The sequence below is a fragment of the Vigna unguiculata genome, chromosome 10 (genome assembly GCF_037176805.1).
Source record: "Vigna unguiculata cultivar grain cowpea cultivar isolate G323 ecotype 2 chromosome 10, ASM3717680v1, whole genome shotgun sequence".
Taxonomy (NCBI): domain Eukaryota; kingdom Viridiplantae; phylum Streptophyta; class Magnoliopsida; order Fabales; family Fabaceae; genus Vigna; species Vigna unguiculata.
The window spans coordinates 36190730-36207998 of record NC_140801.1 but is presented as its reverse complement, the minus strand read 5'-3'; the positions used below and the strand labels follow the sequence as shown (position 1 = coordinate 36207998).

At 29.0% G+C, this 17269-nt stretch overlaps 1 long non-coding RNA gene across 1 annotated transcript; it reads right to left on the bottom strand.

The window, feature by feature from the left end:
- Positions 1 to 5598: 5598 nt before the first annotated feature.
- On the bottom strand, positions 5599 to 6495 carry LOC114165084 (uncharacterized). Its single transcript, XR_003599686.2, has 3 exons — positions 6339 to 6495; positions 5943 to 6234; positions 5599 to 5792 (listed from the first exon to the last, which is right to left on the bottom strand). It is a non-coding gene; the product is annotated as an uncharacterized LOC114165084 (long non-coding RNA).
- Positions 6496 to 17269: the final 10774 nt, after the last annotated feature.

Here is a 17269-nt window from a genome sequence, read left to right as displayed (position 1 = left end):
CATTTTGAAACTGTCATGAAAATTATTTTTAACCTATCACTACACCATTTTATAGTTTAAACTATTGTGTATTTTTTTAGGCAATGATTATTTAATTATTGCATTTATGTTTAGAACATAATTATTTAATCTTTCCTTAAAGAATTGTCTCATTAGGTTAAACACTTACCATTAAGCCAAAGGTTATAGCTAATAGTTAAAGTACAACTCTTTCTTCTTAAGATTGTAGCAACCAAAGTGTCATGATTTGATTGTGACTTGGCCCAGCTACCCTTTACCATAAGACAATTGATTTATCTTACAATAATTTAATTTAATTAGGTCATATGATGGTAATTTAAAAATATTTAAAGTTAAATTATCACAATTTTAAAAATGTGGTCTAAACTATCCACATTTTAATCATTATTGCCTATAACTATCAACATTTTTCTACCATATTGCTTAAAATAATAAACAACATTTTTTTTGTATGCTCTCTAGGTTTAAGGTAAATAAAACTCACTATATAAGCAACAATAAAAAAATTGTGGCTTATTCCTATTTTACGCAATGGTTTTCTAGTTGTTGTCATGTGAGCGTTGCCTAATATAGGTGTGAAGAAGATTCATAGTATATAGTATAATAGATAAGAAAACAGTAGAAGGAAAATGCCACAATTTTATTGTTTTGTCCACATTTTCTATAGGCAACTGTTAAAAAAATGTTACCTAAATAATCAATAATTTATAAAATGTGGCCTTTAGTAGTTTGAAGCCACACTTATACATTTGTGGCTATTTCTATGTTTAGTCAACACTTGCATATATGTTGGATAATTCAGTGTGGTCTAAAGTAAAAAATGGTATAATATATTTTTTTCACTACTACTCATTAGGTTTAATTACAATAAATCCTAATTAAAATATTTTGAGCAAAAAAAGCCAATTAAAAAAGCAAACTTAAATATTAAATGAGAACGTAAATTTGCGGGTATATGTCAAAATCAACTAAGTTACATTTTGAAGTTACTGAAAGAATATTAAAGTATCTATTATTTAAATGGCACTAGTAGTTTTGTTCTATAAGAAGGGAGAGAAATAAAACGTATTTGCTTTAACAGGTTATTCAAGAGATAAGAAAGAATCCAAAGTAATTATCGTTTTGTATTATTGTTGAGTTTAAGAGCTATATGGATGTCCAAGAAATACCTAATTGTTACTATATCAATTAATGAGACAAATGATGCTATGTGAACGAGAAGGTTTAAGAAAAAGTGAAATCATGATCAACAAATAACACAGTTATAAGTATTATAATAGTTCAATTAAGCTTTCAAAATATATCGGTAATATATAGAAGATGCAAACATGGAGTGAGTTCTTTTTAAGGAATTTCACAAAAGAAAGAGAAGTCTATAGTTGATGTCTTGCGAAATTGAGGAGTTATAATATTAGAGATGTAAAAATAGGTTTCAACCCGTGAGCCAATTTGATTCACCACAGGTTTGAGTCGGGTTGAGTTGAGAAAAATTCATTTTTTTTAAAAGTGGGTTGAACTCAATCTGACCCACTTAATCCACGGGTTCGAGCCGGGTTGAGGGTGTGTTAACCCACTTAACCCACCAACAATTTTTTACAATTTTTTTTAATTTTTTTAATAATTATTTACTACCCCCAATTATATAGGTTCATAAATTCATATTTTTAAATACTAGAATGTTGCTCAATAATATTTGAATAGTTTAACTGTTTAATTGATTTGATTGTCAAGTTATATAAGTTGATACTTTAATCTTTAACTATAATCTTTATATAAATTACTCAAGGAATTATCTTATAAACATTTTCTTTCTAAATTAACATGATAAAAATGTGTAGTTTTTTATTTATATTTTGTTAAATAGCATGACAGAAAATGTGTAATATTAACCATATTATTTGGACTATGTGGATACTTTCTTGGAAACAATTCATCATATATTGGTGGTGAGCATGATGAAGACATTAGTTCTGGATTTTATTGTGATCGTCATGTCATAGGTTGCTTAAAATAATATTTAAATATTTGAATACATAAAATTAAATAGGTTAAATTATACCTTTGGTCCTCATTTTCGTACCAAAATATCAATTTGGTCCCTCAATTTTTTTTTATCTTAATTTTATCCCTATTTTGGGAAATTTAATGCAATCAAGTCATTTCCGTTAGTGGTGAGGTAAGGGCGTTAAATGGGGTGTCACGTGTCAATTCTTGGATTTTTTTGAATTTATTATTTATTTTTTTTAAATTTTTTAAAAAAACTTAAAAATTTGCCACGTGTCAAGCTGACATCGTGCCATGTGGCAGTGATAATGCCACGTGTCACTATTATGCTAGTTGTAATTTCCCTATTCTCAATTTGATCGCAGTATTTTAATTTTTGTCTCAATTAAGTCACAATTTTTGTAAAAATTGTGCAATTTTGTCGCTTTCGAAATTGAAACCAAATTTAATTTCTATATAAATGTACACAATATTTCTATCAAAATTGATATTTTAAGTAAATATTTTAATAAGATTCAGTTTATTTTAATTTATATTTTACATTAAACTATAAAGTTGTTAATAGAAAATAAGGCTAATAACAAAAAAAAACATAAATTATATTGATATTTTATTACATCATACTTTAATATTGTTATTTATTTGAATTTATATTTTAAATATTTGCATATTTTTAAAATGTGTAAAATTCTAAAATTTCTATACAAATGTTTTAGTTGGTGTAAAAATAACAATTCTATAAATTTTTAAAAAAATTAACTAGTTTATGTAACAATAAAAAACATATAAGTTTAAAATTTGAAAACAATTTTAAGTAAAATTGAATGTGAAACAAATTTAAATAAACTTAGTTTTGTTGAAAATATATAATAAAAATATCAATTTGAATAAAAAAATCAATTTTTTAATAAAAATATTTGTATAACATTTATATAAAAGTTAATTTTTGTTTCAATTTAGAGGGGGACGAAATTGCACAATTTTTATAAGAATTATGACTAAATTGAGACAAAAATTAAAATCCAAGGACCAAATTGAGAATGAGAAAATGACACCTGGCATAATAGTGACACATGGCACTATCATTGCCACGTGGCACGATGTCAACTTGACACATGACAAATTTTTTATTCTTTTTTTAAATTTCAAAAAAGAAATTCAAAAAATCCAGAAATTGACACGTGACACCTCATTTAACGTCATTACTACACCACTAACGGAAAGAACTTGATTGCATCAAATTTGCCAAAATGTGGACCAAATTGAGATAAAAAAATAGAGAGACTAAATTAATATTTTACTACGAAAATGAGGACCAAAAGTATAAATTGATATTTTATATGGGTTGGTGAACCAATCCACTTAACCCATGGTGGGTTGAGCCGGATTGTAAAATTTCTGGTTCACCGTAAAGTGAGTCGGGTTGTGTTCACTTATTTTCAACCCGGCTCGTGGTGAGCCAACCCGTATGAGTCGAGTTGGCCCACTTTGACATGTATACATAATATGGAAGCGGATTAGGGATTTGATGACCAGAATAGTAATTATGAAAAAATAAAATTAATTTCACACGTTTCTAACGTACATGCATATTAAATATATGTAAAAATATTGTAATAGGCTAAATAAATTTAACGTGTATGTATAACAACTAGGATTGTGATAGATTTGTTCTTATATGTCTCTTACTGATTATGATGAGAACATTGTGGACCTGAGGCAGTTCACGAACATTCTCTCTCTTTTTATTTATATATATATATATATATATATATATATATATATATATATATATATATATATATATATGTGTGTGTGTGGATTAGAACACTCAAGTATTTTATAATAATATATATTCTTTGCTAATAAATTAAGTATTTTTTTAGGCTTTAAATTTTAATGTAAAATTAATATTTGTTTTTTTTAATTTTGATATATTTTTATCTTCAAATTTTAAAAATAAATGAATATAATTTGTTTAATTTAATGACATTAATTTTTTTTGGACTGTTAAACGGCGTTCTCGATTAACATTGAATTCGAAACATGTTAAATGGTGCAAACTCAAGTGCTAGTTTGAAACATGTTTGACACCTAAAAAGAATTTAACTTAGTTGAGTGATTATAATAATATATATTCTTTGCTAATAAATTAAGTATTTTTTTAGGCTTTAATTTTTATGTAAAATTAATATATTTTTTTTAATTTTGATATATTTTTATCTTCAAATTTTAAAAATAAATGAATATAATTTGTTTAATTTAGTGACATTAATTTTGTTTGGACTGTTAAACGGCGTTCTCGATTGACATTAAATTCGGAACGTGTTAAATGGTGCAAACTCAAGTGCTAGTTTGAAACATGTTTGACACCTAAAAAGAATTTAACTTAGTTGAGTGATTATAATAATATATATTCTTTGCTAATAAATTAAGTATTTTTTTAGGCTTTAAATTTTTATGTAAAATTAATATTTGTTTTTTTTCTTAATTTTGATAAATTTTTATCTTAAAATTTTAAAAATAAATGAATATAATTTGTTTAATTTAATGACATTAATTTTTTTTGGACTGTTAAACGACGTTTTCGATTGACATTAAATTCGGAACGTGTTAAATGGTGCAAACTCAAGTGCTAGTTTGAAACATGTTTGACACCTAAAAAGAACTTAACTTAGTTGAGTGATTATAATAATATATATTCTTTGCTAATAAATTAAGTATTTTTTTAGGCTTTAAATTTTTATGTAAAATTAATATTTGTTTTTTTTTAATTTTGATATATTTTTATCTTAAAATTTTAAAAATAAATGAATATAATTTGTTTAATTTAATGACATTAATTTTTTTTGGACTGTTAAACGGCGTTCTCGATTGACATTGAATTCGGAACGTGTTAAATAGTGCAAACTCAAGTGCTAGTTTGAAACATGTTTGACACCTAAAAAGAATTTAACTTAGTTGAGTGAGAAGCACTATATCCAAATTTGGGTCAAAGTTTAGGGACTAAAAACATATTTAATCATAAAAAATATTAGGGTTAAATATATTTTAGGTCTCTTAACTTTTAGTGAAAATTGAAATTAGTCTCTCGTGAAAACTTTGGCTCAATTTAGTTTCTCAACTTTATAACTGCGTGAATTTAATCATTTTAACTAAATTTTTCTAAGTTTATTTGATGTTTCAAACGCGTTTCTAAATTAACACTGAACCAAAAATGTATCAAACGTCGTAAACAACTCAAATGCTATTATGAAATGCATTTGAAACATCAAATAAACTTTTAAAAAAATTGTTAAAGGATCAAATGTACGTAATTCTAGAATTAAGGGACTAAATTAGACCAAAGGTTTGAAGATGAACTAATTCCAATTTTCACTAAAAATTAAGGGACAAAAAACATATTTAACCCAAAATATTATATAAAATAAGACTAGTGAAACTATGTGATGAAATCTCTCCAAATTAATTTATGAATAAACTAATTTTAAGTCATAATTTTATTTTAGTTTTAAAGTTCTTCTAAACAAAGAAATTGTTATTTTGAAATATTTCATATATTTTTATTAATACTGAATATAAAGACAAACATTAAACAGCAATATAAATTAATGACAACATACAAATGTCATCATCTAATACTTTAATACATTAAATAACAGTAATACTTTTAGTCTCATATAGTCTTCAATCCATCTAATGTTCTTCCTCAGACCTTCAGCCAATCCATAGACAACTTCTTTGCTTTCCTTCAACTCATTTTCAGCCTATGAAAGATCATGCAACCATAAGATATGTAACGGTGTAATATTAATAATTTATTGAAATAGATATTAGAATGCCTAAATAAATAAATAAATAAATAAATAAAAAAAGATAATGATTACTTATCGAGACAAAATTTGTATGATCCTTACAACAAAATCATGGTACCATCAGGGTTATACCCTTGCACAATGGGCATCGAACTACTGGTTGTTCTATAATGCCATAGTAAGTTTTACCACTGCATCCACAACAGAAAAGAAGAAGACTCGGAGAGTTCATAAAATCTTCATAGTTGTTGCGTAGTTGCTCAACAACTTCATCGTCTGTGAAACTAAACCCAATATCATTTTCCAGGAAAACACCTTCTCCAAAATCCACAAAAGGCCTAAAATCGTAAATCACAAATCCAGTCTCATGGTGATAGTAGTAAAGAAGATTCGACTGTAATCAGATCAAGAACAAGAAATTAGAACAACATAATATAGATATTATTTTTGACTAAAACAGAAATTTTATATCTTATCAATGTCATATGTTAGAGTTACCGGGATATCTAGAACTCTTTGCCAAGGATAAGGAACAATAGCATCTGGGTAGTCTGAAAGAAAACTGAACAATAATGTAATAGCCATGACAAAGATCAGAAAGATTTGATAGAAGGTTGTGGAAAGTTGATGTGAATCTCACAATATATATAGTGAGTTTAACATGAATTACAACTCAACATTGATATTTCCATATTAATATAAATTAATGAAACCGTTGTCACTATGCAAACTGTTCCATGAAATTTAGGAAATTTAGGAATGGTAAGAGTGAATCATATAAATAGCTTTAATCAGAAAAAACAACAATTTGTTGACTTTGGAAAGGTGAAGAAGCCACCTTTAAAATAAAGCATTAATATTACTTTTTTTTTATTTGAGTGTGACAAACTAATTCCTTGTATATTTAGTCGAAAAAAAAAAGTGAAATATTTTAGTCCCTAAACTTGAATGTGAAATTGGAATTTGTCTCTTTCTTAAACTTTAATATATTTTAGTTCCAAACTTTTACAAATGAATGGATATAGTCTTTCTAATACTCAACTGTATTAATTTTTTTTGATGTGACAAATGCAGTTTGAAATGACGTTTGAGTTGTTTATACTATTTTGACACATTTCAACTCAAATGACAGCCTGCTACATCATTTAACAAGCCCAACAAATTAATGCCATTAGGTTAAAAGAACATATCCATTCATTTATAAGTTTGAGGACTAAAATGTATAAAAGATCGAGAGACGAACAAATTTTAATTTCACATGTAAGTTCTGCGATTAAAAACATACTTAAGCTATACAAAGAATTGCTAATGATAATTTTAATATTTTTCATTTTAATTTAAGTATATCTATTTAAATAAGTTTTAAGTATTTACACATTTTGATATTTTCAATCAAGATCTTATACTATTGAGTTCGTAAAAAGAATTATTCTCATCTAAGTATCTTATTGTTTGATTTTTTTTATTAATAAGATTGTTATTTATATCTTCTCATTTTAATCTCACCAATCAATTCATTATTTTTCTCTTCAATTTTTTATAAACTTGTTATTTGAGAGAAAAAATTGAATTGATCGGCAAGTTAAAAAAAGGAAAATAAAAAAGTTATTAGAAAAATCAAATATTTGGATACTTGAATAAAAATTAAAATAAAATATATATTTTACACTTCATAGATAAACCTTTCCAATAAAATCACAATTAAAAATATCTAAATCTACAAGATACACAAAAAATAATTAAACTTAATTTTTTTTCTATTTTCATAAATAATTAAAAAGTTTTTAGAAAATGGCTACACTAAAGTTTAATAAAACACATTTTTATCCATTTCATGTGAAATATAAATTGCAATTTTAAATTTTAGAATATAAAACAAATCGGAAAACACAGGGTCAAAATAATATTTTGTTCATTTTAACAATTTAAAATATATTTAAACTATAAACATTACAAGAAAACTTCTAAATAATGACAAATTTTAGTGACCAATAATGATTAAAACTATAATAACCAATTTAGATACTAATTTACCAAACTAAAAATGATTGGTTACTAAAATAGTCACTATTAGGAATAAAAAATTATAATTGATCACTAAATTGATCTTTAAAATTAGCTACTATGGTTTTGGCTATCAAAAAAAGTTGGTCACTAAATATTAGCTACTACCAAAATGACGTCGTTTCTAAATTGGTCTTTAATGACCAATTTAGTAACCAATTTAGTAATCAATTATAATTTTTTATGTATAATAGTGACTATTTCAGTAACCAATAATTATTAATTTTGTAAATTGGTATCTAAATTAGTCACTATACTAACTAAATATTTTTTTGGTTTCTAATATTGGTTTCTAATTGAGAATTTTTTTGTAGTGAAAACTTTACGTTAAAATTGATAAAATTAAATGTAATTTAATATTTTCTTTTATTTAAACCATTTTATGGGCTGGACATCAATGACACTTTATATTTATATTAAATTTCAATAATTTCAATATTTTGTTCATTTTAAGAATTTAAAATATATTTAAACTATAACACTACAAGAAAACTTCTAAATAATGACTAATTTTAGTGATCAATAATGATTAAAACTATAGTAACCAATTTAGATACTAATTTATCAAACTAAAAATTATTGGTTATTAAAATAGTCACTATTATGAATAAAAAATTATAATTGGTCACTAAATTGGTCTTTAAAATTAGCTATTATGGTTTTGACTGCCAAAGAAATTTGGTCACTAAAAATTAGCTACTACCAAAATGACTTTGTTTCTAAATTGGTCTTTAATGACCAATTTAGTGACCAATTTAGTAATCAATTATAATTTTTTATGTATAATAGTGACTATTTCAGTAATCAATAATTATTAATTTTGTAAATTGGTATCGAAATTAGTCACTATACTGACTACATATTTTTTTGGTTTCTAATATTGGTTTCTAATTGAGAATTTTTTTGTAGTGAACACTTTACGTTAAAATTGATAAAATTAAATGTAATTTAATATTTTCTTTTATTTAAACCATTTTATGGGCTGGACATCAATGACACTTTATATTTATATTAAATTTCAATAATTTCAATAATTTGTTCATTTTAATAATTTAAAATATATTTAAACTATAACACTACAAGAAAACTTCTAAATAATGACTAATTTTAGTGATCAATAATGATTAAAATTATAGTAACCAATTTAGATACTAATTTATCAAACTAAAAATTATTGGTTATTAAAATAGTCACTATTAAGAATAAAAAGTTATAATTGGTCACTAAATTGGTCTTTAAAATTAGCTATTATGGTTTTGACTGCCAAAGAAATTTGGTCACTAAAAATTAGCTACTACCAAAATGACTTTGTTTCTAAATTGGTCTTGAATGACCAATTTAGTGACCAATTTAGTAACCAATTATAATTTTTTATGTATAACACTGACTATTTCAGTAACCAATAATTATTAATTATATAAATTGGTATCTAAATTAGTCACTATATGAATAAATATTTTTTGATTTTTAATATTGGTTTCTAATTGAGAATTTTTTTGTAGTGAAAACTTTACGTTAAAATTGATAAAATTAAATGTAATTTAATATTTTCTTTTGTTTAAACCATTTTATAGGGTGGACATCAATAACACTTTATATTTATATTAAATTTCAATAATGTCATTCAATGAGACTTTATATTTATATTAAATTTCAATAAATTAACAATGTACGGTTATAGATAATATATGCGTTTTTCAATTGAGTATCGGACGGTGATGATGTGTATATATTGGTTTTGTCCCATATCCACTACAATACCTAAGTATGTTCTCATCTCTTCCTTAGTTAAATTACTAAAGTACCTATAATTTCTTGGATAACCTAATATATATATATATATATATATATATATATATATATATATATATATATATATATATATATATATATATGTTTATTTATTTGTTATTGACTTAGTTTTTAGTTTCGTAATTCCTTTTTTTTTTCTCTCTTCTAATTATTTGTCTTGTTTTATATCTACAAAATTCACTCACATCTCCAAGATTTTTTTTTCCTCTTATCACAACATTGATTACGCATTTTTCCTTTGTGCAGTTATTTTCACATGGTGTGTTATCAATTTCGGCCAATCAAATAGTTTTTAAGTACTTTGTTTATCTTTTCTCCTTTTAATATTTTTGTTCATTGTTATTATATTCACATGAGAATGTTGGACTCCTAATTTCAAGCTCAATTGAATAAATCTTTCATTTACTATGTAATGTAAAAAAAAAACTTATTTTTTAATTTTTTTTATCCTTAATTTTGTTTGCATTTGAAGAACTTTTATTTCGCTAAAACAATATCTATTATCTCTTAATGATTTGACTAGTTCAATATTTGGAAAGCTTCATGAGATTTGTAAAGTATTTTCCATTTTACCAAATATTGAATTGTATTGTTTTTTTCTTTGTGTGATGCTGTTCAATAGTTATCAAATCATTTATAGAACACACATTTGATTATTTTAACTTCTTTTTAATATTTTTACTTGTTCATTTTATCATGTAGAAAATAATTGTATAAAGACGTTTAATTTATTATAATATAATAATTTAATGCTATTGTTATGAATTTTATTTATCACCATCTAATATAATAATTTTATATATAATAATTGGAATTTTAATCTTAAGAATACTAAAGTTATCGCACCATTAAATGGTAAAGAAATGCTAAACTTTTGCATAAAAAAAATTCTATTTGTATTCTAAAATTAGGAAGAGAAGAGGAAAATAGAGAGGGAGCTAGCAAGGATAAAAGTTTCAGCAAACAAAATCGCAAATGTTTTGGCTAGAAGGATAAAAATGTTAAAATTAAGTGAATTTGAAAAATAAGTAAAAACATCAACAAAAAATGAATTGCATTGTAGGGGTAAAAAACACTGAAAAGGGAATTTCAATACCGTTATATGGGGTTCTAGAACGGTTAGTAAATATCAAGGATTTCAGAATCGTCGATAAATACCAAGGGTTCTAGAATTGTCGATAAATACCAGGTATTATAGAACCGCCGGTAAATACCAGGGGTTCTAGAACCGCCGGTAAATACCAAGGATTCTAGAACCGCCGGTAAATACCATGGGTTATTCAAAATCGCCAATAAGTGTTGCTTTACCAAGGGTTAGTCAAAACTACCGGTAATATGTTAACAACATTGGTTTTTCTAAGGAAAAAGCAAACCGCGGGTAACACCTTTAGCGGAGGTTAAAATAACCCCCGTTAAAAATAATTTTTCTTGTAGTGTTAATATGCTTCTTGCATTTAATATTATGTGTACTTCATTTAATATTATGTATATTTAATATATTCACTATTATGTATTTATTTTATCTATATACATACAAATAAGTATATAGGAACATTTGTGTCTTATCTTTAAAATAATAAAAAATAAAAATATCATTCAACATAATTATTGTAATAAATTAATTAAGAACTTATTTTTAAAATTTATATTAAAATTTTAAAAAATATATATACATAAAAAGTTATGATACTATTTTCTAATAAAATTGTATAATTTTATAATTAAATAATAGAAATACTGCTAAATTTTCACAAAAATAAAAATAAAGTTACAGTGAAATATGTAAAAAAATAAGTATAAAATATTCCAAATTTCATTTAAAAAACAATTAATTATTCAATAAAAAATCATTTTAATTTTAATGAGTATTTTTTTAATTAATAAAAACTAGAATATAAATACAAACATACAAAATCTAGTCTCATTATTAATATTCTTTAATTTTTTTTATTAGTTTTAGTGTAACAACCCAAGAAAATATAATATTTTTAATATCTTAAATTTATACAAACATACAAACTAAATATTAAACAACCTAGTCATATGGATAAGAGAAATTTATACAAAATACAAACTTGGTGCAGATGTATGTAGTATTTCATAAACTAGAGTCTTTCAAAATACATAAGTTACTAAAGTTCTTCACAATACAAAATAAGACTAATCAAACTACACCATATCATGTATATCTATGTACATCATTCCAAAGAAACAACAAGTACATCCCTCAGCCTATTGGTTAGCACTATCACCACCTAAAACCTTGTTTATGATCATGTCATAGAAGCAATCATTGTAAAAGAGACACAAATAACTAACAAACAAAGAAGGGTAAACTAATGTTAAGTTAGACATTCACATACAATTTTTAATTTTTTATTTATTTAAAGATCTATTACAATCAAACTAGCAAATATTCACTTCATATATTATAAAATGATTCTCATTCATTCAAAAAATATGACCTACACTTAATTATCCAAACTTTATGCATCCACTCAGACTCTAGAAGCTTTTGCGTTGTCATGTAAAAAGGAAATACTGAATGTTACAATTTTAATAGTGGTACTTGGTTCTCCTCTCTCATGACAAAGTGAGTTTACTTATAGCCTAAAAGTAATGGAATCCACCACCCCAAGACAAACTATACGAACCTCTTTCCCTCTCACCACTTATACTCCTTCCTTTACACGAGTTTGTGAGTCTAATAGAGTATAAGGATAGCTTCCAATGAGTGTTCCTAGTAAATGCATAACACTAGACTCAATTGTCATAACCTTCCTCCCTAGGAATGATATGACAACACAATTCAATTACAATAATAGAGATATCATATTCCTTTAACCATACAACATTTCCTTGAATCATTCACATATGTCACTTGAATTAACTCTTTAAATAATTCAAACCTAAAATCTATAGACTCACCCAATGAGCACATACACTCTCTCCGTAAGAAGCTCCTCGAGGTTCAATCGTCCAACGACTGTATGTCTCACTTAGTGAGTCCAGTAGTGGAACCAAATTTAGAATAATCCGCCTAGTATGATAGACTTGCTCAGCAAGTCCCAATTCTCCTAAATTTTTGCCAAAATCAAATTTGGCATTTTCTCAGCAAGAGTCTGGTCGTCCAGCAAGTAGAACTTCTAAAACTCTCTACCAAATTCATCTTTTACTATGACCAAGCGAGAATGGGGCTCGACTAGTGAGAATAGGGCTGGCCCAATGAGTCTACACAATGTTGACATCAAAATCTAGTAATTTTCCCCTGCCAACCATACCAACAATGCATCTCATTCTTTATACAATATTTAGACAATTGTTCCATCTAATAATCATCTAATTTACAATTTCACTACTCATCTATATCTAACAGAACCTGGAAAAAATCCCAATATCTCACATACACATTAAATTTTGTATTTGAATTCTCTATATCACATTTTACTAAAAATACTTGCCAAGATACATACAAATTATTATACCATTTTAGGTTCACTATACAACAAAAACCAATTGGAAACCATTGTAGTGTTCTTCTTTTTATAAAAAAACACCACTACTCTAAAACCATTTTCTATGTTCTCACATTATCCTCAATAACAAAAAAATTTTGGCCTTGAAAATTTACTCACTAAAGGAGAGATGAGGTAACATTTTCTCATATCCTTCTTCAACTCCCAAGCCACATCTCTTGTTCTAGAATCCTACAACTCCCTAACTAGACTGATTGGCTTTCCTTTAAGTTGCTTAGTCTGTCACTTCTCTATTCTCACAGGCTATACATCCATAAACAAATTCTCCTTTACTTCTACCTCACCAACCTCAAAAATATGTGCAAGATCTGACAAATATTTCCTCAACTAGATCACATGAAACACATTGTATAGCCATGACAAGTGGTAAGGTAAAACAACCTCATAAGCTACTAGACCTATCCTCTACAATATCTAATAAGGTCCAATGTACTTAGGGGAGACCTTTCTGGACTAGATAACCCTTCCCACACCAGTGGTTCGGTCACCCTAAGAAAGACGAACCTTATTCTCTGATTAGCATATGACTTATTCCTACTCTATAAGGTTTTCATCGTATCATGTATCTTCTTAACTTTTTCTATTATCTGACTAACAAGTATGGCTCAACTAATATTGCTTCCCCATCTTGATACCACCAAAGTGGTGTCCTGCATCTCCTCCTATACAGTGCTTCATATGGCACCATTCCAATATTGGCGTGATGATTGCTATTATAGGTGAACTCCACAACGGTAACATTTCATCCCAACTCCAAGATGATTCAACACACATGTTCTGAGAAAATCTTTAAAAGACTGAATAGTCTCTCAAATTGCCCACCCATTTGAGAATGATAAGAAAAACTCATTCTCAAATGATTCCCTAAAACATATTGTAATGGCTGCCAAAATTGGGAAGTGAATGTAGGATCCCTATTTGAAATAATACTTGATGGCACTCCATGCAGACTCACTACCTTCTTGACGTACAACTAAGCCAGCTTGAACATAGGCATCCTAAGATTAACTAGCAGGAACTGAGCATTTTTCTTCAACATATCCACCACCACTTATATTGCATCATTGCCCCTCACAATTTGTGGTAAATGAGTAACAAAGTCCATTACAATGTTATCCCAATTCAACTTAGGCACCTCTAGCTATTGCAGTACACTACGTTGTGATAATGCTTTACTTGAGCTTTATGACAAGCTAAACATGCTACGATATAAAGAGCTAGGTCCTTCTTCATCCCCGACCACCAAAATGCTAGATCACAATCGTGGTACATCTTAGTCATGACTAGGTGCATGCGAATAACACCCTTGTGCCCTTCCTCCAACACTGAGCATTATGGAGAACTTAATTCCCTGTTTAGAGGCTACCCAAACACTTCATTGGAAATACATCCATATACTCTTAAAATACTACTATCTGACTACACCCTTTCTCTTGTCCAACTTCCATCTTCGTCAATATTACATAACAAGATGCTCCTTCCTTGAACTCTCCCAAAACTTGTTGTGCAGATAGTACATCTACCTCCTTTGAATTTGTAAACAACACTCTCCTTTGATCACAATCTATAATAACGTAATGAACAAATAACCAATCCATTCCTAAGATTATATCTAGATCTTGGTAAATATATCAAATTGATCTTGAACATGTGTACGTATATAATCATGACGCATTTAGCACACACAAAACACATAGACACAACACTAGAGATTGGAGTCAATACACTAAGATCATACTGAAACTCTTTGACTGATAAAATCAACTCTCTCATACAGACATATGATACAAAAGAGTGTGTCGCTCTTGAGTCAAACAGCACATGCGGACTCCTACCACCAACCAAACATTCACCACAAACCAAGTTAAGTACCCTTGAAGACTCTGCACCAGATAATGCATAAACTTTGTTTGCTGCTTGGGTCTAGCAATTCCCCTACTTCCCTACTCTTGCTAAACTACCCTTATAGGTACTCTAACTTTCCTGATGTTAGGACAATCCATTTTATATTGCCTTTCTCGTTCACACGAGTTGCATTTCTTAAAGTTCGCCTTCTGAGGGAACTCCTGCATGACATGAGGTCCTCCATATCTATAGCACTTTAGACTTATGTGTTGTTAGTGCTAATAAGGGTTTCCAAACCTCTGGGGTTGAGGCTTGAAATATGGCTTTTTCTTCTTTTCATGTCTGTGCTTACTCCCAAACGGTCCACCCACCTATGACCTTTTAACTTGCCATTATTTTTCAGCTTTTCTACTACCTTTTCATTCTCTATTAGAGTAGGGAAATCTCTAATAGGCAAAGGAACCACCATGTCATTTATCTCATGCTTAAACCTGAACTCAAACTTTATACACCTTCCACTAGTGCAGTAAGGGCTTTTTGCCCCGGTTATTTTTCTCATTTTGCCTCGGGTCTGGAACCGAGGCATATTGGGGTGAGGCCAAAAGGTACCCCCTTTTGGCCTCGGTTGTTACCCGAAGCCATAAAGTCTCTTTTATGCCCCGGGTCCATGAGAACCGAAGCCATAAGATAAAAATATTTTTTTTAATTAAATTTTTCGCGGCACAGATCTGAAAGTCGATTTTTCACCAGACCAGAACTAGAATCGTTTCATCCCGCAACACTAGAATCAAACAACTCCATCCCTGCAATGAACGCGAACCAGAATCCCCAATCCCAGTAGTGAACCCGAACCAGAATTCCCCATCGATGAACCACCATTGTCGCAGCGATGAACGCGAACCACCACTGCAAGCTATCATCGACGCCGCTGCGACGAACGACGAGAAGACAGGAAGAGCTCACCAGGAACCATGAACGCGAGAACGATGATGGTGCAGATTCACGACCTTTGTTGCGGTGACGGTGGCTTTCTGCAGTGGCGGAGATCTCGACGGTGGTTCCTCTAGTGGAGTGTGATGGCGATCTCGCGAAAGGTGCTGCCATGGTGGATCGCGTCGCCGCGTTGCAGATTTGGTGCCCTGTTTTCGCGTCGCAGTGGTGGCCGGCGCCGATTAGGTTCACGACGACAGCTTCGCAGGTCATGGTAGCCAGCGCCGATCAGGTTCGCGTTTTTGTGCCCTAATTAAATTATTTGGCCCCGGTTCAGTGCCACCCGAGGCCAAAGACGTATCATTTTGGCTTCAGGTCTGTTCAACAGAAGCATATAAGCACCTTTTGGCACCATTTTTTTTTTAACCGAAGCCTATAACCCCTTTTAGCCTCGGGTTTTTCTTGAACCGAGGCATAAAAGTTGCCTGAAATTGCAAAAATGCCACCGCGCCGTTATATGCTTCGGTTCTTTGCCAACCGAGGCCTATAAGGCGAGGTAAAAATGTAATTCTGCACTAGTGTTCATTCTTCATTCTTGGCCAAAGTATAGAAGTAAGGTAGGTGTTCGAACTATTTTTCATATTCTGTCACTACCATATCTCCTTGTACCAACTATAGAAACTCTACCTCATTGGAGTATCTAACACTTTATAGAAATTACTCCTCGAGAAACTTCTTCTTGAAACTATCCTAGGATATAACTTTTCCGTTCTCCTCCATGATCAACTTCATATTAGCCCACAAATGTTTTGCTTCCCTTGATAAGATGTACATTGTGTTAGCAGTCTACTCTCCTTAGGGCACCTCTTAGCATCAAACACCCTCTCCAACTCTTCATCCACTAGTCTACCTAATATGGGCTTGTCTTCCCATCAAACTATTTAGGACTATACTTCAAAAAGTCATCCAAAGTCCATTCAAATGGCTGAGAACTTTGGGGTTTAAAAGCCCCAACTGTGGCCTTGTTGGCTTGTGACTGTTACAGAGTAGCCATATGTTGCTATTGAGAGGCTTTATCTTCTAGCCCCATTACTTCCATCTGTTCCAAAGCGGCATGTTGTTGTTGTACATTGATGCACTCTACTGTTAGAAAGTTGCAACCATGGTCTCTATTGCCCTAACCAAATTGGGCATGGTTGATGAGGGTGAAGGTGGAAGGGTTGGTGGCCTACGTGCCATAAC